The sequence below is a fragment of the Giraffa tippelskirchi genome, chromosome 4, assembly GCF_054371585.1.
Source record: "Giraffa tippelskirchi isolate mGirTip1 chromosome 4, T2T-mGirTip1v1.2.pri, whole genome shotgun sequence".
In the NCBI taxonomy this organism is placed as follows: Eukaryota; Metazoa; Chordata; class Mammalia; order Artiodactyla; family Giraffidae; genus Giraffa; species Giraffa tippelskirchi.
In genome coordinates, this window is record NC_137278.1 from 40,655,976 (window position 1) to 40,668,143 (window position 12,168).

The 12,168-nt window shown below is 40.8% G+C and overlaps 1 protein-coding gene across 9 annotated transcripts in view; it reads right to left on the reverse strand.

The window, feature by feature from the left end:
- The window catches only part of LOC145544390 (uncharacterized), a 475,872-nt gene that overhangs the window by 67,494 nt on the left and 396,210 nt on the right, over positions 1–12,168 (reverse strand). For 3 of the 9 annotated variants that reach the window (XR_014081377.1, XR_014081387.1, XR_014081376.1), the window contains one exon: positions 2,536–2,599. The gene's annotated coding sequence lies outside the window, so the exon portion shown is untranslated. Of the gene's footprint in view, positions 1–2,535; positions 2,600–5,667; positions 8,461–8,555; positions 8,702–12,168 lie in introns of those variants that run through there. The other 6 variants (XR_014081372.1, XR_014081383.1, XR_014081391.1 and 3 more) reach the window with 5 other exon arrangements.

Consider the following 12,168-nt stretch of genomic DNA (forward strand, 5'->3'; position numbering starts at 1 on the left):
TATTATTCAGGAAAGATACCAAAAAGCAGAAGTAACTCAAGCGTCCACTGATGGAATGGACAAACAAAATATATATCCATATATATCCATAAATGATATATCCATATATCCATACATATCCACAAATTATATATCCATAAATGGAATATTGTTCAGCCTCAAAAAGAAAGGAAATTCTGACACATAATACAACAAGGATGAACCTTGAGGATATTGTGGTAAGCAAAATAAGCCAGTCACAAAAGGACAAATATTATTTGATTCTACTTAAATGAGATACCGATGATAGCCAAATTCATAGGGACAAAAAGTAGTATGATGGATTCTGGCATTTGGGGGTTGGGGAGTTGTTACTTGTTGATGGGTACAGACTTTGAGTAGGAGATGCAAAAGTGCTGGAAATTGATAGTGGTGATGGTTACACAAAAATATGAATGTATTAAAGGCTATTCAACTATACATTTAAAAATTGTTAAAATAGTGAAATTCATGTTATATATATTCTATTTCAATTTTAAAAATTCACAAAGTTTCCTTTATCCTTTTTCATCTTGTGTGCTAACTGGCATTGGAAAGCCACCGTCCAGGTTACAGGAATAGCTTAAGGAGAGGAAGCACCACTGTGGGCACAGCCCCAGTGGCTGAATCCAGGCCCCCAGGAGCCATTCACAAGTGGAAAGCCTTGCCTCCAGATAGGCTGTGGGCTTCCCAGGTGATGCTGGTGGTAAAGAATCCGCCTGCCAATGCGGAGATATAAGAGATGCAGGTTCAATTCCTGGGTCGGGAAGATCCCCTGGAAGAGGGAATGGCAACCCACTCTAGTATTCTTGCCTGGGAAATCCGATGGACAGGAGAGCTTGATGGGCTACAGTCCAGGGGGTTGCAAAGAGTCAGACATGACTCAGCACACACTCACCAGATAGGCTGCAACAACCAAACCCAGGCTGGGTGATGGAAAGACACTTTCAGATTACAGAACACATTAGCCATGCTCCTGGAGAAACTAAACAGTTCTCTCAAACATGCAAGCGTGCTAGGCCAGGGTCGTCTTATTCTTTAAACTGTTTGGTATGTTTTATGGGCAGAGAGGCCTAGAGGATGATGGACTGAAGAAAGTTTTCGAGAAACCAGAGATTTGGACCTAAGATTAGTCTGAATAGACAACAACAGCCACTGACACTTTGTGTTTTTCTTCACAAAGCAATAGAGCAAAGTAGAAAAGGACTGCACAGAGGTTAAAAGCAAAGCAATGCAAGGTCTTCCCTGGTAGCTCAGTTGGTAAAGAATCTGCCCGCAATGCAGGATACCTGGGTTCGATCCCTTGATTGGGAAGATCCCCTGGAGAAGGGAAAGGGTACCTAATCCAGTATTCTGGCCTGGAGAATTTCATGGACTGTATAGTCCATGGGGTTGCAAAGAGTCGGACACAACTGAGCAACTTTCACTTTCACTTTCATGTGAGGCCCACTGGAAGCCACTTACAGACAAGATATTCTCTGCAATAGTTAACCTTTGGTGAAATGATAGGATTAGATGAAGAGCAATATTGTTCTTTATTATAGTGGTTGTTTCTTATTAAAACATATATATGTAATAGACATAGATATGCATACATGTACATACATACATACACATATGAAGCCTTCCCTGTTGGCTCAGACAATAAAGAATCTGCCTGCAATGTAGGAGACCCAGGCTCAATCCCTGGGTCAGGAAGATACTCTGGAGAAGGGAATGGCAACCCACACCTGGCTCAGACAATAAAGAATCTGCCTGCAATGTAGGAGACCCAGGCTCAATCCCTGGGTCAGGAAGATACTCTGGAGAAGGGAATGGCAACCCACGCCAGTATTCGTGCCTGGGAAAGCTCATTGGCTATAGTCCATGGGGTCTCAAAGAGTTGGACATGATTGAGTGACTAAGCACCATGCACATGAAATGGAGGTCTGTTATGACTGGTTAGCACATTTTTAAAATTCAAATTAATCTGTTCTTAGCAACACTGACCCTGATAGTCTACAAGGCAGGCCATATAGCTGGAATTTATAATCATAAAATTTTCGTACTGCATTAAGAATCTCTGTGGGTGATAATAGAGCACTAAAATAGCTAACATTGCATCGATGTTTCTCACTCCCTACATTTGTTTAATTTCTTTGCCAGAGACACATACTTAACTTGCCTTGGTAGATTTTTGTAATATGCCTTTCAAATGGAAAACTGTATTTGAGCATTCCAATTTTATCAAGTAGCAAAAACACCCAGGCTGTTGGCCAAAATTTGCATGTTTGTTACTGCATTCCATACCCAGATATTTCAGGGCTGAAGAATAACAACCATTTTCTAAAATGTTATTGGATCCATAATTCTGGCAGCAGGTTAATTCACTTAGCCATTTCCATTAAAGCAATAATTATTGACACAGAATCGTAGGAATCACCACATATAGTGATAATCAATTCCAGGTGAAATAGTCTTTTTAGTTCAACAATGTTTGTTAATACCTACTATGTGTAATGCTCTATAATTTCTTACCTTTATCTAGCACTTCAGAATCTTGAAAGTCATGTTCATTATCTCACTCGATTCTGACAGAAGCCTGTGAGAAGGATAAGCAGGTTAACATACAAGGAAACAGGCACAGAGAGATTAAAAGCTTTGCTCAAGAGCTTGGGCCTAGTAAGTGATGTAGTCACAATACAATCCAGATTTCCTCAAGCCTATTCCTTCTCTGTGTTGCCCCTCACATTATCTGTCCTCACTGTCACCACTCATTGTTGGTATTTATCTGAAATTATCCTTTACTAGTCCTCTGAGTAAACTTTGTGTGTCAATACAACTTTTTTTTTTGTTTTTTCTAGAATGCTCTGCCATCTCACTAAGCAACATACTATGTGACTCAGATGTTCTTCACTTCATAAGCTCAGCTAACTCTTCTACCAGTAAATGCCCTTTAATTCGTCTGCTTTTCCTAACTCTGATAGCTTTGCATTCCTCCTTCCTCCAGCAGGAGAAATGAGAGGGGAAGCTTTGCCTTTGCTCCAGGGTAGGTGGTGTGACATGATGTGCAGAGGAGTCTGCGAGTCAAGAGACCTGAGTTTTGGTCCTGGTTCTGCTATTGACTAGAGGTGAAATGTTGGACAAACATGATGCCACCACAGCCCTAGTTTCCTACCAAATAAGAATTGTGATGCCTTTTCTGTCTTTCTCAGAGGATGAGATTAAGAGCAAATATGTGAAGAATTTGAAGATAAACTCTGTATTAATGTAAATATTGCCAAGTCTTTTTAGTATTCTATCATTAAATGTGGGGGTGGGGATAAAGAAACTTCCTACTGACTCTACTGAGTCAGACTTTTAAATTATATTTCTAAATGTGTGTGGGTGGAGAGCGTAGTTGGGAATAAAGGAGATGGAACTTTACCTTTCATTTCAGGTATTGGACAGACCCCTTTGAAAATATGTGCATGCATACTCAGTTGCTTCAGTTGTGTCTGACTCTTTGTGACTCTTTGGACTATAGCCTGCCAGGCTCCTCTGTCCATGGGATTCTCCAGGGAATAACACTGGCTTCAGTTGCCATCTCCTTCTCTAGGGGATCTTCCAAACCCACAGATTGAACCCATGTCTCTTGCATCTCCTGCATTGCAGGTGGATTCTTTACCACTGAGTCACCACAGAAGCCATTTGAAATATGTACCTTGTCTCAATTCTCTAAGGACTACTAGTTATCCAGATTTGTATATTCCGAGCACTAGAATCAGATGTATTCCTCCATCTGGTATGTGCAGAAAAACAGAATATATAGATTAACAGTTTAACATGGACCTCAGTGAAGATAAAAATAAAATCATCTGAGAATAATTATATAATTATGATAAGACAATACATAAATATTTATGTGGAATGAACTAAAAAGGATCCTGATTACAATCTCTACTTTCTGCTCATTAAGGAACTAGTAATAACCTTTAACAAACATGACTAGAGGAACTCTCTTTTATCCTTTTCTCCATGTCCCAGATCTTACTGTTTCACGCCTTTAGCATTGAGATGGCTATTTTTTACTATACTCTCTTACTAGTCACAGGAAAAATAATGGTCTTTCTATGTGCATTTTCACTGGGCATCAGAGGATGAGATGGTTAGATAGCATCACCGACTCAATGGACATGAATTTGAGCAAACTCTGGGAGATAGTGAAAGACAAGGAAGCCTGGTGTGCTGCAGTCCATGGGGTCACAAAAGTTGGATATGACTTAGTGACTGAACAACAACAACCCTGTGCATTTGCCACTTTTTAAGTTACCAATTTACACCCATGAAAAGTTCTCCCAACACACTCTGCCAATGATAAACAACAATTTGACTACTTGTCAATAAAATGGAGGCATTATCCTTTAGCCTTTGTCTCTCAAAGCCCAGATTTTTTATCTGCCTTCTTTCAACCTTTCAGTGTCTTCTTAGCTATGAGGTATTGGGAAGAACATTTTAAGTCTCTTTTCATGGAAAGTGTTATTTGCTGCTTGAAGTACCAGCTGAAAAAGATCCCCTACCGCACTGCACCATATCACCTCCTGTGTTACACATTAAACTCACCCCTCGCACTTACTGCTCAGAAGTGGTGCAGGGAAATAATGATTTAATCATCTCCTATTCAATACTGTGAAGTTTCTGCTGTTTCTCTCAGGACAGATCTGCACCACAAGAAGAAAGTCCTTTGATGGCCTGGGGTTTCCTTGGATTGAGAATCATGTAAAATATTGGTCAAGACTTTTCCCAGTCTTTTCTTTCATTTTGCACCTTAGTTTGGAAAGCAATTCTCTGTGCCCCAGGGCTTCAGACTGAGGAGATTTGTCTCCAGTGTTTGTATTATGAACAGGTTAATTATCTGCAACCGATTGCACTTGTCTTCGTGAAGGTCTGTGGGTAATAGAAGTGTTGCTTTTTTTTCTCTGCCCATCAGACCAAGACAGAAGACTCGTTCAATAACTCATCCTTTCTGGTCACTTCCAAACAAAGGATTCTCTCAGGAAGAAAATTTCCCAAACAAAGTCTCCCTCAAAAACAAATTCAAGATTGTATGATTTGACCTCTAGGTCTGAGACCTAGATAGTGTAAGTCTAGGAAAGGCAACCATGAGCAGTCTTTCTGCCATACATCTGTCTCTTCAGGAACAGAATGGCCTACAGTATGATGGGGAACTTTCCACTGCCTGTGTCCTTCCTCAAATTGGCTCATAGTTAGAAAGGATAAAATAAAAAAATTGACACTTTTCTGAGATGTCCTACCTGGGGGTCCTTGCATCCTTAGAGGCAATTCCAGAGGCTCAGACAAGCAGAAAACAGCTTATAATGGGCACTGACAGGACTATAACCAAGTAAAAGATGACCCAGGCCTTCCGTGAGCTGCTGTTTTGTAGCCATGTGGAGAGTCGGTCACACTGACTTGTCACCACTGCTCTGGAGCTGTGGGTCTCCAGGACTGTGAGGCCATGAATTGAGCTGTGCCAGAGTGACTTAAGGATGGACCTAATATCTACGCTAGGTCAGCTCATTTCTTGAAGTTTCAGAACTTTCCACTGTAATCAAAATGATCTGATAGATGAGAGTGATTTTAAGAATCTTGTGTCAGACTGAGTTTATGAGGCATATAATATGAATGAACTTTTTTTTGCAGAGAAGAGTTCATGGAAAGTTCCTCTGGGGGAAAAAAAGAGGTTCAGATACACAATAGGCAGAGCAACCAGATGTGCTGTTTCTCCATGGATGGTTGAGGTCTATGCTTACTGCCCTGACTCAATAATGCTTCCACTTTAGTGCTGAAAAGTGTCACAGCTTGGTAAATGGGTTATATGGTTGCTCTAGTGAAGTGATATTTGGATATTATTCTCCAAAAGGAATAGGTTCATTGATCTTGCACATGGTTGGTCAGACAAATCACACATTTGTGTAAGAAGAGCTAGAAGTGAAGCCTGCTGTTAAAGCAGTGCTGGCTACCAAAATTAAAATAGAGACTGAACCCAGCTAGTTAACCACAATATATGAAGACCCAAGGGAATGGACACCCAAGGTTTCTGGGATGAAATTTTTTCAATTCACCTTTCACTTCTCTTTACAACATGAACATAGAGTCAGGGAATTCTGATAAAAGGTATACCTGAAGAGCCATTCATTAACTATTATCCATAGACCAGGAACAATACACAACTCTAAAAGTAAATGGGAAGAACTGGGAACACTAAAGATATGTAGAACAATGAATTCCACTGTTTGAATAGCCAAATCCATTATTGTTGCACCCTTGCTATTTCTAGCCATATTAATCAAAGAAATGCTGTTTGGTGTCATGTGCAATGCCAAATCCCCCACCTCTAGAACTCCCACTGATGCCAGTACATAAAGGTCTTGTAACAGAACTTTTCTTCCAGTTGTTTTCATGTCTGAAGATGACTGATATCAGCTGAGAGTTTCTTATTTCAAAACACACTTTGAGTTGGTACAGCATAAATTTTTATCATTGGATACAATTCTCCATTTTATTTGGTTATTACACTGATATTAAATAACAGGCTAGTATTACTAACAAAAAAGAATCTAACTTTGATCTCAAAATAAAATATGAATTTTTTAATAAGACTAACTCTGAAAAAAAATTTAGGGATGGGAGAGGTGAATGTCCTACAGCAAGAAATTAAAATTGGATAAAATGATGCTTTAAAAAAAAGTTTTATTAACTTTAGATTAAACAGACATGAAGTATTCAATTAAAATGATTTCTGAGGTTTTAAAACCATCATGTTCTGTGATTAATATGGTAAATGTATGTTTGATTGAAATATTAAGCAGAAAGGAAATAAATAACAGAGTTTCAAAAATATATATTCTCATTAGTAATGCAGGTCTGAAGTAAAAAGTCCAGTAAAAATATGGCTTGCTTCTAGGAGATGAATAATATTATTTACGGAACTCTTTTGAACAAGTCAGGATGTTCTCATTTGCATATGTAGCCTGATTGGTGAATTATGACCCAGGATACCAAATCATTGTTCTCTAAACTTGAGAGAAATATACCTTATAGGCCAACCTCCTTTCTTCTGTTTCTCTCACTCTTTACTATGAAATCTGGACTTAGGGTGGGGGTGGGACATCTGGATGGAGCAAAAATTACAGTCCGTCATGTGAAAACAATTGGGTATAAAAGCAAAGAAATTTGTCAACTGACTATGTGTGCCATGTAGGATTTAAAATTATTTTCAAAGTCTTGTGTGACTGGATTCAATCCATCAATCCATTTGAGGATTTTTATTATTATTATTTGTTTTAATATGTAAGTTAAGGCCACAACTAAAGTGGGAAAACTCCAGGAAGAGAAACAGCAATGATCCAGCTCAAGAGAAGAGCTGAAGGGAGGGGCAGTGATCAACTTTTAGCTGAAAACTTGCCTCTGAATAAGCCACACAATCTCCAAATAGCATGCAATACACAAATAACTTTAAATGTCCTTCTCTGACACCAAGCAGCTGTTAAACTCTGAACAAGTCCATACAATCTCTTTGGCGATTCGACCCACAAAATAAAAGCATTCACACACTTTTCAATCTACCAATATTCTCTGAGCACTCACTATGGGTCAGGAATTGTGAAAGGCCCTAGAATTCAATGCTGAGAAAAAAAAAAATCAGGCTTTGTCTTCATGGAGTGACTCCTCTAAAGGAAGATATGGTTGACAATAAAACAAACACATAGACAGCTGCAAAAACTGCAACTGATCCAAGTGCTACTGCACAGAGGAACAGGAGGTGTGAGAGTCTACAATGGTGGCCTGGCCTGGTCAAGGAGGTCAGAAAGAGGCATTGAGGAGAGATCTAAAGGCTTAACTAAGTGGAGGGTACAACTGCAAGATAGGGAAGAGTGTGTGGAAAGGCCCAGTGGTAGGAGGGAGCAAAGAAAATATGAGGGACTGAAACCAGGTCAGCGTGACTGGAGTCCAGAGAGCAAAGCTGAGTTGGATGGAGATGAAGCTGGAAAGGTCAAGTAGGGGTCAGACAATGCACAGCTTTGAGGACCATGTTACACAGTTGGAACATTTCCTACAAGCTCCTGGAAGGTCATTGAGGAGTTTTAAATAAAAGGATGATATAATTAGAATCGAAACATTCACAGTGAGACACAAATTCCACTTCAAAAATGAAGCAGCCCTCAGCTGTCAAATCCCTTCAGGAATTGCCTGAACCACAGAGCCACGGCGCCCGAGGTTCACCCCTTTCCAGGGCTCACATCTCGATCAGTGCAAGGGTATAAGACCAGGCCTGCTCCTCTCAGCCTGGGGCAGCTCTGATGGGTTATCCCATTAGCAAAAGTCCCCACCGTGTTGGCTGAGGCTTCAGCTGGAACTTCATTGCAACTCCAACTTCTCCCTTCATCCAAGCGCACTCCTTTCCTTTCCACAAGAGACACTCTTTAATTAAATAAATAAATACTTCAATTAAAAAATAAATAAATTTAAACAAAAGAAAAGAAAGAGCAAAAGAAAAAACAAGAAACACTGCCTACTCAACTTCTTGTGTGCTGGTTCTCCATCCCAAGTCAGCCTTTTAGGAAACCCAACCCCAGACAGTCAGGAAGTAACAGGAGAATGATTCAGAGAGGGGATGGTGGTGGAAGAGGCAGCCCAAAAAGCAAGTGAAAGTGTTAGTCACTCAGTGGTGTCTGACTCTTTGTGACCTCATGGACTGTAGCCTGCCAGGCTCCTCTGTCCGTGGAATTCTCCAGGCAAGAACAGTGGAGTGAGTAGCCATTCCTTTCCCCAGGGGATTTTCCCTACCCAAGGATCAAACCCAGGTCTCTGGCATTGCAGGCAAATTCTTTACCATCTGAGGCACCAAGGAAGTCCAAGTAGGTAACTAAAGATGGTGGTAGCTGAGTGCAGGCTGATGGAGAGAGACAGAGGAATGTGAGTAAATTTAGGAGACATTTGGGAAGGATGTGGTGATGAAGTGGCGATGGGGAAGAGTGATGACGGAGAGTGAGTAACCAAGGGTGATGCCTTGCTCTCTAGAGTGTACAGCTGGGACACTAAGAAGAATCTCATTTGAGGGAAAGAGCAAAACTTTTCCTCTTGGTGCCTGTGGAGCTGAAACATTCCAGTAGAATATGGAAGAAGGACATTTTGACTGTCGACTCCAGATCACTGAATATGTGTCTAGATTGTAACGCCAGCCATGAATGTGGATAGAGGGAACCACTTTGGGAAAGAGAATACACTGCAAAGAGAGAAGAACATAGCTCTAGACCTAAGGGATTAATTTGTATGCTCATTCCGGTTCCAACTGTCTCTATTCCCACACCTCCATGGGCTTCCCAGGTGGTGCAGTGGTAAAGAATTTGCCTGCCAGTGCAAGAGAACACAAGAGACATGGGTTTGATCCCTGGGTTGGGAAGAGTCTCTAGAGGAGGAAATGGCAACCCACTCCAGTATTCTTGCCTGGGAAATTCCATGGACAGAGGAGCCTGGTGGGCTACAGTTCATCTGGTTACAAAGAGACACAACTGAGCAACTGAGCACAACATGAACTCCTCTAGAGGCAGATTTCGTAACTTTTTAGAAGTCATCGCCTCTTTGAGAATTGTGCACAATTTCAGAGGATCCCATGCCTCTAAGCTTGTCTCTGGACCCCCTAGTAACCCACAGTCTCCAAATCATAACTTCACACTCTAGAGGAAGCCTGTTTTTGCAATCCTATCCTTTCCTTGGAATAACTGTGTTTTGATGTCTTAAAGTTCTAGCTGATAGCCGTCTTGATAGTCCAACAAAGATTTTTAAGGAACACCAAGTACCTGAAATACCCGTGTTTCCACATCATCAGGCAGAGATGGTATCTTTGTTTATCAACAGTCATATTCAGGGCTGCCCTGGTGCAGAGGAAGAGTAGTGGGTTTATGCCACTGAACAGGGATTGGCAAACCTTTTCTACAAAGGGTCAGGCAGTAATTGTTTTAGGCTTGTGGGACATACATGCTCTCTGTTGTGTATATTATTGCTTTTTTTAAGATACCCCTTTCAAAATGCAAAAACCACTCTTAGCTAACGGGGCATAAGTAGACTGTGGGCCACCACTGCAGTTTGCTGACTCTTGCCATAGAAGACAATTAACTTTAAAATCAGGCAAATTAAAACTGCATTTCTCCTCCCCTGAGCATCCTGGCATTTGAACTTGGAGATAAATAGTCTTTAATCATTTGAAGCCTATGTTTTTTCATTTGTAGAATATATAATATCTACCTCTTTGGGTTGCTGTAAAACCTGGAAGTAAAGAATATTCAATATCCATCCATATACCCAGCACATGGAAGTCACCTCATTAAAGAGTATAGTGAGAAAAACTATCTTGTTTCTAAATTTTTTCTTTTGCATTAGAATATGTTGATATTAACATCCCTGCCTCCCCACCCCCACCCCAGGTTACACCTGGAGACATGTTTTCCTGGATCACGTTAGATAAGCTTGTCTATGGCAGAAAAACCCAGCTTCTTCCAGATCCTATCCATTGCTGACACAGGAGTGAAAGGGAGACCTGGAAAAATGTAACCCATGCTGTCATTCCTTGTTTTTGTGCCTTAGCCTGATGACTTCAGCCATACTTGGTTCACCACGTTGCTGCTCTTGCCAAAAAAAAGTCACACACCCCACACTATTGGCCCCATACTGGCTCCAGTATTTGTTGCTCAGACTCCACCCATTGAGGCAGAAGGCTCCTCTCCAATCTACACTGCATAAAGTCAGTTCTTTTCACAGATCTGAGCACAATGAAGGGAGACTGTCCCTTGTCATATCACGTGGAATAGTCCCGTGCTCATGCTCAGACGCTCAGTCGTGTCTGACTTTTGTGACCGCACAGACTGTAACCTGCCAGGCTCCTCTGTCCATGGAATTTTCCAGGCAAGAATCCCGGCATGGGTTGCAATTTCCTCCTCCAGGGAATCTTCCCAATCCAGGGATCGAACCTGGATCTCCTGTGTCTCCTGCTTTGCAGACAGATTCTTTATCACTCAGCCATTATTTCCAGCTTCCACTAAGGCCACAGGAGTCCAAAACCTCTTCCCTCCTTTCTATCCCAAGGGGAGTGGTCTTAACAAGCTTCCCAGGCTTGTTCCACCCTCTGGGGAAGCTTCATTCCCCTTCTTCCTTTCCCCATCAACAAATTCTGCTATATGCCCTTTCACTTCACTGGGCTACACGTATTACTCATATTTCAGCTCCTCTGCCCATTCCTTTAGATATAGGTCAAATGAGGCAAAACTGCATACTTTGTTTTTTGGTTTGTTTTTTTTTTTTGACATGGACCTTTTTTTTTTTTTTTTTTAAAGTTTTTACTGAATTTATTACAATATTGCTTCTTATGTTCTGGTGTTTTGGCCCTGAGGCATGTGGAATTTTAGCTACCTAAGCAAGGATTGGACCTGCACCCCCTGCATCAGAAGGTGAAATCTTAACCACTGGACCACCAGGGAAGTTCCCACAGTTGCATACGCTTGAAGGGCAAATCCTAAAAATTTCTGTGAATTCCTAGGAGAGGGAAAGCGGATTTTTATTCTTGGGGTCACTTCAGTCTGTGAGTTCTTGCTTCTGCACACACCTCATTGCTGAAATTGTGAAACTCTTTTTTTTCTTTATACACAGAGACACAAATACACTCACAAAATATATTTGTGTGTCTAATGGATGTAAATAGAGGTTTGAAGAAAAAGAGGTTTCATGGCATTAATGAGCCGTGAAATGTTAGACATTCTTTAAATCTGCTTTGGTCCTGCCCATGTAGAAATCTCACCAGCTCTTTGTCTCACAAGGAACTCTGGTTCTTGCCGTAAGCTCTTCTCTACCATACTTCTCTATCCATCTATTTGCATTTCTCCCTTTTCTCTCAGGAGTAAAACACAAGTCTCTCATGTAGAGCACTTCAAGGATCTTTTTTAAACTTTGGGCTCCTGTTGAATCTGTTCCCCTCAGAATCTCATCGTCTACCCCTAATAGATTGATAAATCATTTTCTCCAAACAATGAGCCTTTCCTCTGAGCAATTATGCCAGTAGCTAAAATAATAATAAAAAAATTTCACTCGCTTATACATATGTTGCCTGGCTGGATTACCACTTTAATTTTCATTTTC